Source organism: Hesperophylax consimilis, chromosome 9 (genome assembly GCF_061612785.1).
Source record: "Hesperophylax consimilis isolate HC1 chromosome 9, BYU_Hcon_1.0, whole genome shotgun sequence".
Classification (NCBI taxonomy): Eukaryota; Metazoa; Arthropoda; class Insecta; order Trichoptera; family Limnephilidae; genus Hesperophylax; species Hesperophylax consimilis.
The window spans coordinates 39730109-39745946 of NC_142844.1; positions in this window are offsets into that span (position 1 = coordinate 39730109).

The following is a 15838-nucleotide window of genomic DNA, read 5'->3' on the forward strand; positions in this document are numbered from 1 at the left end:
ATGCCTATGTGCGCAGCGGGACGTCAGAAGGCTCTAGAACAATAAGAAGAAGGTAAGTTTTGTAATGTGTTCGAGTGGTAAGGCTCTCAAAGGTCACGGGTTCAAACTTCAAATGCCCAGCGCGAGAATGTAAATTTTATTAACAGTAAATAAGTTAAATTTTATTCACAATTTATTTATGTGAAATAATATGTAGAATACTTGCGGAAAGTTCCAGTGTGGAAGACAATCTCAGTATCACCCTGGTGTAAGACTACCATTCAGAATTGAAACGTTGCTTGAAATGGCTTTAGTCGTGTTTGGTGGACCAGATCTGAATATCCAGGTACTCCCCCGCCTTTTGACATATGACCGTATTACAAATGTGGTGAGACAGACTGATATAAAAATGAATAAGTTCAAGTTTGGACATAGAGGGCAGATGAACAAAGAAAGGCGTGTAATGAGAATATACATGACGTGAAGAGGCTGTCTTCCCAAAAAATCTAATTGACATCCAAAGTCGCAAAGAATTAAAACATTAAAAATTCTACGATTTTACCTCACTATATAGAATTATTATTTACATTACAAAAGCAAACAAATACAATTCGAAGCCTCAACAAAATGCAAGGTGTTATATTTGTTCTAAAACTTAAGCAGCAAGCCCGACAGAGCGCTAAACTGTAACGGGTAAACCGACACCTCGTGTGAGATTCGTTTCAATATCTCCACCATTCTTGCGAGCGGTGTACGTGATACGGGCTTGTTGGAACTTTAAACTCCCCTGCTCTCATCACACTCAAAACTTCGCTTAAACTCGATATGCATTCTGCGAACTTTCATCTAAGCTCGAACTAGCAAAAAGTGCAACCTCTTTTAAGGCAAGTGAAAGATATTGCTTATGTATTTGGTAAAGTTGTATTAATGGTCTTTGGTATCTTCTACAGCGGGGATTGGTTTTGAGATCATTTGAGGCCACTAGCGCGAGAATTGTCTAACCCTAACTTTTTGAGAAATTTAGTGATTGAACTATAATTTAATCCTATCCATTCTTACTTACAAAGATTCCCTAATACGCCGGTGCAGCGGTGGTATTCGTTTACTGTGAACAGTGACGTATACTGCTCGGGTTAAAATCATTGTTCAAAATAATATTCATGTAAGATTTTTTTAGACTGGTATCACTTTGTTCCAACCTCATTAACACGGTAATTTTCGCATTTCGAGTATTTTTGCTAACTTCATTTCTTCAGATGACATTTGTAATGTCATTATGCCGGTCTGTTTTTAATTGTTACCAAATATAACAAATACGGGTCGGGCGGCTTAAAAATCTGGCTACTGCTGTATTACAGCCGGTAGGTGTACGAAATACGCATGCGCTTGATTATGAGTAACGTTTTCTACTAACCCGTCCTTATACCCCCGTATTATCGATTATGTGTAAGAATGACACTGTAGGAAGAAAAATTACCAACCCTAATTTCGACAAGGAAAAGGTTTGGCGTCAAAAATACTGCCTTTGAAATAATGGTTAACCATCAAAACACGCTTAAAGTTTTATTTTAAAATCGGTTAACTTCTTCTCTAGTGAAAACTACAAAAAAACTAGGTTTACCACAAAATAACACATTAAACTTTAAAAAACGTGTAATTAAATGGCTCTAACCTCATTTTTGCTAATTTAATGTTAGACTACTCTTGCTCGAGTTCTCTCAATTCAACGAATGCCTTAGAATTTTAGAGCACTATTCAGCAGTCGTTATTAGAAAATACTTGCATGGGTGGAATAAGTTTAGGTTCGTTCCCTCCGCAAACCCCAATGTTCGAAATGACCAGCCTCAACCAAAAAATATATTAAACATCCCTTACGGTGGGTTTATCTAACCCTTTCTTCTCTTGCCTTTTTTACTCAGTGTCACCAATCTGGTGGCTCATTTGAATGTCCAGCTGGCGCCTTAGTATTCATGCCGGATGCTGATCAGAAGTGCAGTCGTCCTTCCGGAAGCGAATAAAATCGCGTTTCCAATTGGCACGTTTAATTGTAATGGAATTCAATTAGATCGAACAGGTGGGGTCGTTTTATGGTAAATTCACCAAGTGGATAAGTCTATAAAACACAAGTAATCTTAGCAAAAATACGCTTTGACTGGGTTCATGAAGGAATGGTTTTATCATAAACTTTATTTATTTATCGTTGATGTTTATTGACGGAGGGCACTTTAGGTTTCCTAGTTATGGGCATCGCAGATATGGTATAAAATGATGGTTCTTACTATTCAAAAAACAGTTTATGTATGTAGGTACTTACTATTCGATAATCAGTTTATGTATGTAGGTACTTACTATTCAATAATCAGTTTATGTATGTTGGTACTTACTATTCAATAATCAGTTTATGTATGTTGGTACTTACTATTCAATAATCAGTTTATGTATGTTTGTACCTACTATTCAATAATCATTTTATGTATGTATTTAATATTCAGTAATCAGTTTATGTAGTAATGTATAAAAAGTTTCCCCTGTCAAAATTTTTCAGTATAAAATTTTCGAGTCAATAGGTATATGAATACAGAATCATACCATGAACTACTAGCAGTGATTTGTACAAACTACCTGTGCGTATACTTGCAATCATGTCTTCGAGCGAGATTACTCGATTTTTGTGATGAGTGATGCGGTTTAGTGTTGTTTCGGATAGTTTGTGCAAGAAGAGGAAACTGCTTTTAATTTTGTTTTTCCCACGCCGCCAGTTATAAGTCAACAAACATATACCTAATCTTCTTCTCACACTAGATTCTTGGAGATATATCAATCTGAGCACCTATTTCCCTCCTGGCATCTAATTTTCATTGTACTTTTGTTGGAGACCTCAGAGTAAAGATTTAATTTTATAAAGATTCAATTTCTGCATTCCCCCCCCCCTCACTCACTAATTAAATAAAAAGGTGCAACTAAACAAAGTAGTGGATGAAGCCTGGAGGTTCGCGAGCAGAAAGAAAAACAACGAACTACAAACGACGCCGTCCCAGTGAGAACTGAGGAAGCCTTTGTGTGTCGTCAGAAAAACGACAGGAGGTGGATCGCCACTAGAGGTTTACGAGCATCGAGCATTCCATTCGACGCTGCGAAACCCCGTCCTAATCACGAGAACTACCGGATTAATATCCGAACGGTTTGGCTCGCAAATGTATACCTAATCTAAGGTTAGAAGCCACTGAACATATTATCCTTAGAAGTGCGATCTACACCATTTTGAAAGAAAACTTTTTTACACCATTTTACAAAAAATCTTTCGATTCCTTCGCTTCAGACAAACCAATGAATTTTTTTGATTTTGAAAATCACTGTTTGAAGTCATTGCGGTACAAACCTCCACCTTCAATTCAATCACCAGTTCAATTTTCCCTGTGCTTTGACGGGATCGATCCCACAACCACTAAAATCCAGGTCAAGTGCGCAACCCATTACATTGTTGGATAGAGTACCCATGCAAAAAGTTTGAAGGCAATCTTAAATAGGTTCTCTGTTGTTGGGGTTCAAAGAGAACCGCTTGTCCGCCTCATTAGTTTAGTCTTTCTCCCATTCATTTGTGGACCAGTTGGCCCTTATACTCTGCCTTTATAATAATGCCCACTTCCGAATAAAGAACGAAGGGAAGTATATCCTGCGGATTGTAAAATTCAACGTTTTGAAAAGTTTTAAGAATTTACAAAAGAGGACGGAGGAGAGTTGAAAGATTTTAAAAAGAAGCAGAATATGAATATCAACTTAAGCAAGGCGAAAAGGTGACAATAGTTAATTTATTGGACAAATTGTAATTTCAATTTAAACGAGGCGAAATGATGACAAATGTTAATTGGTCGAATTGTAATTTAAAAAAAAATGTTATGTGAGAGCATTATCTTTCAATGATTTTTATTGAAACTTAACAATCCAAAGTTTTATATATTTTTGCATTATCATTTCTCTAATAAGAAACATACAGATTGAAAACGAAGAACATCGTCATTTTGCCATTTTTTCCACAATAACGCGAAATTTGCAATTTTTGACCATCTGGTATTTTAAAAGAACAAAGTAATATTATAAATTCTCAATTAATATTTCTTTGTCTATGGTTTTGAGAAACTTTAGCTACCATAAAATGAAAGGGTTTTGTCTTTCATTTTTCTGTTAAAAAACAATGTCGTTCCTTTTTTTTACAAAACTAATAAAACAGTCGGTTTTTCACCTTTGCTGCAAAGTACCATCACTTTTCCCAAAAAAATTTAACGCAAATTCTGCCAAAAATAAAACTAATTTCGGCGTAAAGTAACTCGAAATTTTCAGATCCCTAGTAATGGTTACTTAATCTAATATATGTATCATTAATTTGTACCCAAGCAGACAAGAAAGCATTCTCTAAGCATTTCATTGTAAAATATTCACCGTACGCACAGCGAAATGAAATTTAAGAGGTGATAAATAGTACTTATACTTGGGGAAATCCTGGAGTACTATTCCCCATCGGGAAACAGATATATTTCCGGCAGAGCGGATGCGTGTAAATGATTGGGACGGAAGCATTGGCGCCATTGGGCAGGAAATAACGCACTTGTTAGCGTGCTGTGGTCACTTTGCTTTGTCTAAACAATATCACTTCAAAGGCGAGCTAAAGCGGACCAAATTCATAAAAAAGTTACAAGATTTTAAGCATCTTCATAAGGCATCCTTATTGTAGTCTCGACGGTTTTACTAAATGCAAAATTGCTCGTATCAATTTTGAATAAGTTCCGCCTTTAGAGCGTTGAAATCCTTGAAATTATGTAGGAATTCAAAACAATGGACTCATATCAGCAGGATTTTCAGATCAATGATTAAATCAGACCTTTTTGTTGTATTTTATGAATTTTTTTAAAAAGTGTCTCGTTTTGCTTGTTTTGTTGGTCGATTTTATCTGTTCCATGTCAGATGGGGTAACAATCTATTACAGGTGTTGTTGTGTTGTAAGCCGATGATTGGGTTAATGTGCTGGAGACACTGGGCCAGTGGTCACCCCAATGAAAACGGCGCAAATAAAAAGAATTTACATGTTAAACAACTCTGGAATAATGGAAAATCCGGCTTTGTTTGAAAATTTCTTTGTGTTTGCTCAATGATACTTTTCGCAACCTTTTTGAAACGTGTTATATATTCCTTTCGCTTATTTTCCAGATTGTTTGATTTATAAATAGATTTTGTATTTTGGCAATCGCCTAAAAATATTATAGATTCTTTTCATCTTGATATTTGCTGCAATAGAGCATTTTTGGTCTCTTTATACGCCTTAAACAAAAAAATAATGTACAATATATAATATATATTTCTCCTACTTACGAACGCCTTTCTGGATATTGTTGTATTGTGTAATGTGGCAAAGTAAGTTCTTTAGATAATCATCGAACCTTTTTATAAATATTTGTTCCGGAACTTTTTTTTTTGTTTTTATATTAGCTGTGAACACATTGGCAATGAATTTTTTTACACAAATCAAAACAGGCTGGCTCGAATTTAAATCTTTCCGCCCTTGCGTAATCTGCGTGATTTCACCGGATTCCGTATGTTACACGTCGAAGCACCAAAAACAAAGGCGAATGACTGAAAGCGAATTGGAAAGCACGATTATTGTAGCAAGCCAGCGCGCTACAAAATATAGTAATTGCTACAAAATATATCTAATTTATTTACTTTTTAATGAAACATAAGAATAGCTTTTATTTTAATGGGTGGTACCTAGGTCGGAGAGATTATTACCGGAGAGTGAGGGGTAGAAATTAAAATATTTTCGTTCAATTCTTAACAATGATAATAATACATTAAAATAATAATTTTAATCTCGAAAGTTGGAGTAAAGTTGTTTATCTTCCACTTTTACTAGGTTTTCTTTCCAGTCGAATGATAAAGGATCTGCATTTTTAAAAATCCACCCCGCGTTCAAATAAACAGACCAACAAATGGTGCACTTTGGGGCAAGTAAATCAGTTCGCGGTTGGATACCAAGACACTTTCCGGTGGGAACGCAGCGAGCTTTCACACAATATCCGGGGAAGATATAATACGACGACGTAGGTAGTGATTAAGGCCAACCTTGTGTGTCCACGGCGTAAATATCCGCAGGGGATGAATTTTTTTTAATTATTTCTGTAGGGCTGCGATGGCAGTCGACCATGCATATTGACTCCAATTAATGGACTTACGAAACAGACTTTAACTTTATATAATGTGGTAGATGTCAGATCAATAAAGAGATCAACAAATAGAAGTACATTGTGGGCGTACGCCCAATGTGTCTGAAGTGAGATCAATTTAAAGTTTATTTTTTTAAATTTTAACGCTTTTCATTAAACCGTGTTCCCTAAAACTAGAACCAAATTCGCTCAACGACAATTCTGGTTCATCGCTTTTAAAATATACAATGCATTAAGCACCGATACAGAATCAAATCACACTATATTCCTTTTTATTATTCGTGTTCAATATTGGACATTTGAAAGGGGACGAGTTTTTTAAATAATACATCCTTAGAGTTTTAACACTGTTAAAAAAAGTTGAAGTAAATCGTAATTGTAAATTCATTATGCATTATACAAAAAAACGAAGTACGAACCGAAAACTGGTGAATCTACATCACATAGAGCATTTACCCTTTTATACTCCTTTAATCACATTCCAATATTAGGTTTACATAATTAAATGCAATTATTAACTTAGATAAGACAGCCCGCTTAACAACTTGGTCTTCTTCTTGCTTCATTCACATTTATACATCGTCCCATACACACCCTTCTGTTATCCTGACTCGACTCAAGGATTTGGTTTGCATATCTTCTTCGGACGACACTATTTTACTTAATTTAGTATTCACATTCGCTGCATACATTCTCCTTACACTCCTTTCTTCATTCATTCGCTCTACATGCCGAACCATCTAAGCGTCCCTTTCTACATTATTACAATAATATCAGTGCTATATTTCTAATCTGTGAACCCATCAGGCCTCTGGCATATTCTGTTAGAACAAAATTCAAATAAATGTAACATTACTGAACGTATCCGAAAACTAAAAACTGTTTTTGAAAGACGCTTTTAAATTTTATAATTGGAAATAAACATTTTTTTTAAATATAAACTTTTTGTAACAAAAAATACTCCCAACAATAAAAAAATAAAAACACACATATTATTAGTCATTGTTTCTGTATGTCTTGTATGTCTTTTCATGTAAAAAAAAATATGTTTCATAGTTTTTTATCAAATTGCGGGGTTGGACATTTGGTTTCAGAGAGGTGTACCTTTTAATACTTCTGGGCCTAAATTCTAGATTTGAATATAAAGCGTGGTGTTTACTCTTTCTAACACCGTTTAGATCATATTTCACACCATGACAGTAAGGCAAACACAATGATTTTCATGAAACCATATGAGCTGTTGCGCCCGATGGGTTAATATTTGAATGGTAAAAGGGCATATATTTTCCTTAGATTCTATTTTTATTGGTTGTTTTTCTCTGAAAATATTGTATTGGCGATTTCGTCTTTCGTTGATAAGGTTGGCATTTACGCGAATCAATTATTTGACGAGACGACAAAAATATGGTTAAAATCTCGGAATTCATCGAAAAATGGAGTGTTTTATACAAAATACATGAACCGAAATAATAAAACGATTGGGCCTTTGTAGTATAGCGGGAATAGAGAGCAGTTTGATAAACACAGTATTGAAAGAAGAATGAGCCCGACTTCAGTGGCAGACGTCCCGGGTCCATTAGTGAATAATAGGACGATTTCCATCCGAATCATTCTTTCTGGATTGGAAGCGCTGCTAACGATCTCTACAATATACCAGAGTTTGGATGTAGACAGTAAGTTTCCTCTCATTTTTAATGTGAAACAAAAATTTCATCAAGAAGTAAGTACCTTCAAAATTCTACTTTAGGGGTGGGAAAAAAGATTCTGTTGGTTTTTCGAAATCTTATGGCAGTGACCTTCCGCTTTTATCGAAAGTCAAGTGTACAAAATTTCATCTGTAACTTTGTTTAATATACCTGAAGTCCTCGGATTTTTCTAAATTAGATTCAGACAGTAATTTGTCTCTTACTTGATGTCAGACTTCCAAAATTTCAACAAAAAGTATTACCATTCTGCATTATGAGGTGGGAAAAGAGGATAGGGATGGTTTGAAATATCATGTACAATGTGAACTTTCTCCTGTTTTGAAATTCAATTGTGCAATCTCGAAATAAAACTCCACGCTGCCCGCCACAGACACGATACTTTATATAAATAGATTTCTGTGTTGGGTTCCTTGCCTCGAAGAGCCCGGGGTGCATGTTAACCCAATCGGGGCGCTAATAATAGCTTGATAGGGTACACAGTTCGTACCCGAGCTTTAAGGTTGAAACGTTGAAACGAAAGCTTGGCTTGACCTATTTACTTGAAATTTTGACTGGACCCGAAACTACTTTTGATACTGAGCGCATGCTAGGGTTAAAATCTAACTTAGTTAACGTGCTACTGTAATTAGTAATTCACAAAACGTGTTTCTAATTTTCTCTTTTAATTAATCAAAACAAAAATTTCTCTGAAATCATAAGATTCGTAAGGAGGAAAGTACTTAAATTTCCAGAAACCTTGTCGCCTGAAAGGAAGGGGTGCCTTGCGTCAAATTCGGTAGTTCTGATTTTTTGGTGAATTGTTCATGATATTGGCCCAATGAATAATCCAAGTTTCCTACCTCAAGCGCCGAACGCAAAATTGTCAAAAATCCAAAACTTTAAGGACTAGTTTTATAGTATAGCTATGTATACGTTTTCAAACTAAATTTGCTACAATTTGAGCCCAGAACCTTCTCTGTAAAGCTAATAATTTTAATCTATTCCAGAATCCACTCCTCAAAGTACACATAAAACCGGAGACTTTCCTTTTCATCTATGCCTTCAATGGTTGTGACTATATATCACTCATTTGTGAAGACTGCAGTGAAAACGAGCTTCAATCTTACCAGATTATCCCCTACACAAGACGCAGCTCGATTTAATTCCTTGTGCACCTACATCGGGTAAATCGTCCTAATATATAGTTTATTAATATATAGTTTATTTTACAGTAACTATGTCTTCTATAACATACGAAACATATTAAACAAGAAAATTATCAAAATTGTCTATCATGCATTAATACAGTTCCTATTGCAGTATGGCATTATTAGGTACAGAGGGCCTCAAAAGGTACCGTACAGCCCATAATAACAATTGAAAGAATAATTATTAAAATTGTCCGTTAGAAACCATACGACTTCCCGACCTTGGAGATATTTATTGAATCTAATTTAGCACACAAAAGAAACGCCTTACATGTATAATGTATAAACTACAATTATAATATAAGTATATAATAATATAATTGTAAATTTTTAAAAGCTGAAAGTATTTATAAATAAAATATTTGCCCCAGTATGCTTACTTTACAAATATTTTCAATTTTAGAAATTTACCTTTCGAATAACCACCGTATTAAACATGAAAAATTACTACATCTCTCAACAATTCAAACAAAACTTTTACAGAATTAATTATTTTTTTCAATTAAAATATATTTTTTTAATAAAATAATAAACCTGTTTTTATCGTTTGTCTGAATCATTCCCATAAGCAGTTTCAATTTAGAAAATGATGTCAAAATTCAAAGCAAAAATTCTATTCGAACATTATAGTTGTCGAGGCTTTAAACATTCATTATAGTTTACGCTGAAAATGGCTTATTGGTGATTCATAGAGAATTAGTTTACTGGTAATGAATTTTGTTCCCGACCCCCCTTTCTACTCTCCTCGAAACCTCTCCCCTGTGCCCGGGCAGTCATTCCAAAATCAGAAGTGAACATTATACCAATAAAGCATGGCATATCAATCAGAAAATCATCACAAACGCATCGCAATAAATAAAAGTTCTTAAACCAAAACTATAGTGAAAGTAGCATCCCAACAAGTGAATGTTTCTCAACCTCAGTAAGTACCTTCTACCCTATAAAACTCATTGCACAAGTGACGATATCAACAACGAATAATTGATTTGTTAATTAGAAGGTCTACGGCTTGAGCAATAATAAATATCGTGGTTTTAAACATTCATTATAGTTCATCGAGGTTTTAAACATTCACTATAGTTATCGAGGTTTTACACATTCATTATGGTTTATTGAGGTTTTATACATTCATTATAGTTTATCGAGGTTTTACACATTCATTATAGCTATCAATTTTTTATACATTCATTAAAGTTTATTGAGGTTTTATACATTCATTATAGTTTATCGAGGTTTTACAAATTCATTATAGTTATCGCGGTTTTAAACATTCATTATAGTTTATTGAGGTTTTATACATTCATTATGGTTTATTGAGGTTTTAAACAGTCATTATAGTTTATAGAGATTTTTATGAGTTAAAGTGAGTTTTTAAACCACCCAATTATTATCTGTATGGCAACGTGAATTAGTTAAGATTAAATTGGTTGTGTACTACAGAAGTACAACACATCACATTTACAACTAAACACATTCAAAGATTATTTCTTCTCGAAATGTAATAAGCCCCGGTTAATCTTGTCTCAGTGTATGTGGCTCCGTGTGGAAAATGCTTTATTCCATTTCAACGCCTACATTCTCCTATTTCAATATGTAGACATACGTTCATAACGTTAATGGTTTATTATTTTTAAATGGATTTTAGTTACTGCTAGGCTTCACTGTAAAAATATAAAATGCACAAAGCATTAATATTTCCGAATGCTATTGAATATTATTATTAATGGTATTGCATTTGGGATTTAAGTTGCTTCATTGCTGCTTAACATGGAACAGTTTCAATTTTACCCCAGGAATTTAATGTTGACTTATCCATAGTTGGAACTACGGATCGCCTAGCCATCGGTTGTATAGACGCGTATTTTGGAAGGGAAGCTAACAGCGCGACTCGCGGTGAAGGAGCGAACCAGTTGTCAACGGGAAGCTATCGGAGGCGGTCTACTAGGAAGAATTGTCGGGTGAACTCCAGACGACATTATGTAACGACATTTTGGAACGTGTTAGCTAGCTAGATGTTACTGGACATCTAGTTCTAATCATTATTACAGTTAAAATACTTGACTCACAAAATTACGATATGTAACAAAGCCAGCCGTCAAAGCCATCTTACAGTCTGAAGATGGCTTTGCCGAGCTGAAACCGGTTACGGTCAAAATAAAATTAAGTGGAATAAAGTTTTTTATTTGTTTTATTATAATATATCAAAATTAATATATTGGTTGTGACATGTAAATAATGCATACATATCGCCGGCAATTCAAGATACTGAAGCTAGAAATTCATTATGTCATTGAGAATGAAAATTAAATTTTGATTCGCACCGGTAATTTCCCTTATTTAAAATATAAAAAACGGCAATTTTCTTGATTCAATCCCATAATTTATCATGAGAAAAACGGATTTAATGCATTATTCGATAATTTCAAAATACTTCAAATGCAGTGGTCTATTATTATTAAGTCAAATATCGAAACAACTTTAGGTCCTTCTTTGAAAGTTTATAAAATTTCAGTATTTAATAACTTTAATTATGCTCTCCTTTGATCGTTAATTTATCTTCAAAGCACGGCATCAAGCAAAACTTTATCGGTTTTGATACATAATACATTATAATAAAACATAGGAAATACTTAATTAATTATTTTTTTCTATATTTTAACTTCCTTTATAAGCTTTTTAGAAGTACCTGTTAGTATAGAAATGGTAATAAACAAAAATTGCAGCCATAAATATTATTCTATTGTTCACGCCGACATTGCGCCGGAAATGGGATTGCGGCCAAAAATACATGAAATAAAGCTTTACATTTCGATAACTTATATTACAATGTACCCGATGAGTGGTGAATCAGTAGAAATAATAATGTATCAGTATGACAAAGTAGCACGGGTATTGTATCTTTTCAAGGCACTTGGTGAATAGTTAAGGCGATGCACTACTTAGTAATGAAAAATCATGTGTTTTTGGTTTGACATTTTGATCGCCTAGAAATTTTTTAGATGCTTCAATTAAATACTGCGAGTAGAACACATCTTGGTTTTTGAAATGATCGAGTCTTTTTATAAGCCCAGAAAAAAATTGTATCAGGCATATGAAAACTGATTTAAAGTTCAAAATCTCCTACTTACGAACCCCTTTTCGGTTACGATTTTATTGTATAACGTGGCAAATTAAGTTATTTATAAAATGATCGGAAAAAAATAAATATTTATTCCTGAACATCCACAAAATAAAATAAAAGGCTCTTTTTGGCCATGTTTTTTTCTTGCATAAATCAAAACAGGCGGATGGTGTTAATGATAGCGGATCCATTTAAAATATTACACGACGTAGTGCATCGCCTTAATAGTATAATAGTTATCCATTATTATTGGACACCGAGCTGACGTGTACCCGGGGTTGCTCAGGGTTATGAATGATTTGGAGTGAAGTTAAGAGGTGGTGAATTCTAGTATTAAGGTGGACATAATATTATTATAAAGTATAGCGAGGGCGTCCATACTACCATCCATCTAGTCTAGAGTGCACAGAGTGCACGAGTCTATCGCTATCCTTTTCATTTTCAAGAACAAATAGCATGCGCACTCTCTTTGTTTTAATGGACGGACAGCTGCTATGCTTTGTCCTCTTCTATCGCATGGGATGGTTGGTTGGGACCTCTCAGTCGCACACGAGAATTCGCGGCATGTTTTCAAAAAGTTTTAGTTTTCAAAATTCGACAACCGGAATTCGGGACTGATTTTTAGCAGGCAACCTTATACCATCGTCTTCATAATGAAATAATCTTTAATTTCATATAATTTTTATTCAATAACCAGACCGGTGCAAAATGCTTTTTCGATTTACCTGTTTATACATGGCAACCTGAGAGTTGTGACCGGAAAAGAGTAAGCAACCTAACGTTTGCATATTCTATGGGTTTCATACTTTCGATTGGTATAGAATTTGTATAATAATCAAACCGGTGAAATGTTTAAAAAATTAATTTTTTTAAATTATTAATTTATCATACCCTGGACTAAAATTTGTTAGGCAACCGATATGCAATATATTAATTGACATATTAAATTAAATATAAAATACGTTTCATCAAATGAACATCTCGGTGACGGTCGTTCTTTAAGGGATCCTATACTACTAGTAGTTCTGTGAACAGTTAAGTAGACCTCGAATTCAAAAAAAGAACATTTTTTTCTTATTTAGTAAAACAAAACCAAAATTTCCCCTGAAGTCGTATGTTTTGTAAGTAGGTACTTAATAGTATATATTAATATATAAACCATATATTTAATGTAATGTTTTTAATTGTAAATATATTTAAAATTTGTCCAAAGAAACGTCACCATCTCAATGACTATTCGTTTTTTTTAACTTTCTTCAGATTGGTAGGTACATACTGTTGAAAAAACATCGAATAGGAAAAACCTAATAAACACGACGATTTTATATTTTAAAGACGTTTTTTTACTGAACAATGGTCAAAGTTAGGGTGACTTGAATAATAAAATGGATTAATTGGATAAAATTTTTCCAATCGAAAACGGAAACGGAAAGACAGACGGAATACCAAAATTTTGAGTTAAAACAGGACTTTCTACGCTCGGTCAAAAATTATAAAAGGAAATCGTACGTAAAAGATTGAAAAGCGACAAAACGTGAGTTCATTTCTAAAAAAAAAAATATTATTCATCGTCCTCAGTATATACCTATTCTAAGTAAAAATTCTAATGTGACGATGAATGTATACAAAAGATACGAATTCGAAGCTTTACTTAACATCACTAGCCTATAAAAATAACTGCCAATGGGTAAATGCATTGATGTTGTACTATCTGAGTGCATGTTAATACGTGCAAAACATTGGTGCAGCTTAGTTCGAAGAACGAGCACTAGCGCCACCATGTCCAGTGAATTATTTACGAATCTTACATGCCGACAGCTGGCTGGGTTATGCATAAACTTTGGATAGATCCCTTTCAGGTCCTGCACTAAAATATCAGTATCCATGCATTTTTGAAAAGCGCAACGTGGTCATTTCTGGCTGAACAAAACACTGCGCTCGATATGCAGCGAGCACTATGTGCAATAAGCAGTACGCCACAGCGTTTTATTCAATGCAGACAGAAGAATTTATCATTAATTTTTTTTTATTGATGTTACTTAATTATTCCATGATCAATTTATCACTCACGTGATACAAATCTATTTTATAAAAACCCAGTTTATACAAAAAGGTACATAAAATTTAAAAAAACTTTGTTAGTCTGTTCTTAATTGGTTAATTTTCATTATACCTTTATTCTGACGAAGGAACTATTAGTTTTGAAACATATCGATCCTTTTTGATTAAATAGTGAAGGATACAAATTTGGTTTTTTTTATTTAAAAAAATGTATATAAAAACCTACTCAGTCAAAGGATACATAACATATAACATAACACGATTATATTTTAAAAACACACTCAAATGGCAAATAAATACGAAGAGACAAAAGAGACACAAGATACACAAGAAATATAAGAGACACAAGAGACACATGAGACATGAGAGACACGAGAGACACGAGAGACACAAAGAACACAAGAGACACAAATAGAGACACATGAGATTTATTATTATAATAAGCTCACAAATTGTACATATGTTGTAAATATTTTCCTTATATATACATACAAATTGTATATATATATATATATATATATAGTCCTCTTCCCGTATTATGTTGATCCAGTAAGAAGTTGTTAGACTAAGTTGATCCACCTTAAACACCATATAACTTGGCTATTATGGAATACATCTGAATGAATTGACAACAGTGGTACAATAATTATCAATGTTGCCAGTTTGCCAGAAAAATCATTTGATATACTGTTAGTAAAATTTTCAAAATTTGTATGGAAATCGGATGCATAATTTATGTTGATCTACCCAAATTGGCATACTTATGTTGATCTCATATATATTGATCTATTCCCGTAGTATGTTGATACAGGTAAGAAGTTATTAGACAAAGTTGATCTGTGTCCCTATATATGGTTTTACTAAATGAACCAATCAAGGGGCAATCACAATGCAGTCCACAATGGAGTGCTGGTACCTACCCTAATATATGGAAATGAGGCATGGAATTGGCAGAAGAAGGCTGAAAGTAGACAGAATACTGTAGAAATGAGATCCCTGAGGCATATGTGCGATAAAATCATGTATGACGAAATGTGCGTATGCTGTGTCTATTCTACAGATATTTTATTAGAGCCTGTTAAAAGGAGCTAGCAGCATTGATCCCCGGTGCACCGTGCACGTGCTTGATACTCGACGGACCGAGCGGAATACACGTTCACAGTTAAGTTGATGTTATCTATACATATATGAACGGGTCGTTTCGCCGACTCGTTTTATCGTAAGTCGGCTCGCATGTGGAACGAGCTATCAATATAATCCGGGCCTCTTTAAGACCCGCATTAATAAATTCATTCCTACAGCCCCTACTTTAACCCGCCTCATAACGCTGCCCAACCGGTTGGCGACATAGTTTCTATGTATTTAACGTGTAAAGACAGGGGCGCTCTAGTGAGAGGTGTCACATAAAAAAATCATACCGCCGAATTTGAATATGGAGACTTACAAAAACTTCCGTCTGGAGCCAGTGAGACTATGGCATCCTCAAAGGAGACCTCAAAGGAGATGACGAGGAGGAAGGTGGGAGAGTACCTGGCTTTTCAGATATAACCAAACACTAATTGTAAAATA